Here is a 2,186-nt window from a genome sequence, read left to right as displayed (position 1 = left end):
GGGGGGCCTTTTGTCCCAGTTGGTGGCTCCACCCGGGACAAAAGGCCTCTGTCCCCCCCGCTGGCCCGGCTAGCCTTTGGACCCGGGACAAAAGCCACCTTTTGTCCCGGGCCCAAAGGTAACCGGGATAAATGACCTAGAACAAAGGCCTATTCTGTAGTAGTGAATGTTTTCCTCTTGATGCAAGGTTCCCATCCGTGACTAATCTTTTATGGGATGCAAGGTTCCAATACAGTTGGATAGTCGTTGGATCACCATTTAGGGGGCTCTAAAATGTTTATCTCCAGTTAGACACTAAAAAAACATGAAACATTTAGCTCACTCAATGCAATTAGAAAGGTTATATCAAGACCTCCCAAACCTAGGTAGTGCTTGCAGGTCGCCGGACCTCAGGCACGTAAACGGCCCTAATCCATCCCATCAGATTGTCCCACCATGCTTCCATTCCTCCAATTTGCTTTGCAATACTCTTGGAGGTACATTCCATTTGAATAAGAAAGAAGGTTAGTTTATATGATATAAACAGAAATCAGATGCATCACCCTTTGGCAGAAAAGAAATGATAGCTACAAGTCCTTGAAAAACTGAATAATCAGCACAAACACAGGCTAGAAGTCATCCCCGGTCTGATCTGATGTGCCATACTCGCACAGGCAAGTTCCCAGATTCAAATCGTAAAAAGAAATGCATCAGTTCAGAGAACCCTTAAAGGAGTGCATCATAAATAGACCATTACCTTGAAGCAATCACTGCCGCCATGCTTACCTCTCTGTTCTCTCTATAGTTGACAGGCAAAAATCATAGAAAAAGCATACCTTTTCTTTGTCTCTCCTCAGATTAGAAACCTAGAAGGCAAGCCTGGAAAAGAATATTTTTTTTTAGCAATAAGGTCCACATCAATCAGATTACAGTGAAGAACTGGAGATTTTGATGAGTACTTACATAAATATGCATTAACACATGTCAAAACTGAAATTGAGTGTAGGTTTAAGAACTCATAATTTGCAATATATAGCATACTGACAGCAAGATGACAAAGAAGTTCCCCACAGCTAACCTAATGGTAAAGGACCAGCCCATCAATTTGTAAAAAAGTGCATGTTTAGGACAAGAACACTGTGTCTTATCAATTGTACTAAACTGATTGAACTTGTGTATACCGTGATGCAGGCGAGCAGCGCAAGTCGGTGCGCGCTGGGGCGGCCGGTGCGGCGGCGGTCAGCGCGGGGGAGTGAGGCCGCGGGGTGGACGAGCGGTGCAGGCCACGGCTGCTGGCGCGGGCGAACGACGATGGCTGGAGTGCGCACGAGGTGGCGGTCGGCACCGGCGCGCGGGCGGCACGGGGCGAGCGTGGCTCCCGGCGGCGGCTGGCGCAGGTGTGCCGGCGAGCATTGGCGGCGGCTCGGGCGCGGATCCGGGCTGCGGGGAAAAATAAGAAAAGAGTGCCGGACTGGGAATCGAACCTTGAACGTAGGGTATGGGCTGTGCGGGAGAGCGAGGCGGGGGTGGGTGCATGGCGTTGAGGCCGGGATGATCTGGCGAGTTTGGGCCGTTGATGGGCATTGAAGCCTCAGGCGATCCAGTCTTAGCCGTAGATTTCAATGTTGTAGTCATTATTGGGTGCATTTGTTTGGGTGCACAAGTCTACGCCATCTCTGTTGGGGGCACAACTCTTGGTGGACGCAGCAAAGAAAATTCCGTGCTATAGTAGAGGGATAGTGTGATTCTGAGAAAAGAGAAGAGAAATTTTATAGGATGTGGAACGAGTTTTATCTCCATTCTCTATAAACATTCATTATGCATGGGATGTGGAAGGAGTTTCATCTCTATAACATTCATTCGGCTCGGTTACTAAATTGAAGTGACAATGTGAATACTAGTAGAATTTTGAGATGCCCCATTTTTATTAGTATTCTTGTATAATGCTAAGAAGGATACAGAGTCATTTTCTAGGTATTAAGGATAGCTGTCAGCTTCTTTTCAAAGCAGGTGCCCCGGCAGTCGTTTTGTGGCCGAAAGTAACCCGCCCTTTGCTTGCAAACAAAACTCAGCTCCGGCCGGCCACTAATATCCCGGATGCAGGTAGCATTTCTTTTCATTTCAAATTATAGGTGGATGTAACGCATGCATGTGTCAGGCTTCACCACCCCGTCCACCTCTCTACACAGTACTCGTACTACAGGTCT

General features: G+C 47.7%; 1 long non-coding RNA gene across 2 annotated transcripts; it reads right to left on the bottom strand.

Annotated features, from left to right (window-relative positions):
* Positions 1-230: 230 nt before the first annotated feature.
* LOC120687257 lies at positions 231-1,470 on the bottom strand. 2 transcript variants are annotated; one of them, XR_005680668.1, is made up of 2 exons: positions 1,161-1,470; positions 231-858 (listed from the first exon to the last, which is right to left on the bottom strand). It is a non-coding gene; the product is annotated as an uncharacterized LOC120687257 (long non-coding RNA). The 2 variants fall into 2 exon arrangements; XR_005680669.1 differs by lacking the exon at positions 1,161-1,470 and adding an exon at positions 943-1,153.
* Positions 1,471-2,186: the final 716 nt, after the last annotated feature.

This window comes from Panicum virgatum, chromosome 9N (genome assembly GCF_016808335.1).
Source record: "Panicum virgatum strain AP13 chromosome 9N, P.virgatum_v5, whole genome shotgun sequence".
NCBI lineage: Eukaryota > Viridiplantae > Streptophyta > Magnoliopsida > Poales > Poaceae > Panicum > Panicum virgatum.
The sequence above is the reverse complement of the archived record's forward strand: the minus strand, read 5'-3'. Positions and strand labels throughout refer to the sequence as shown.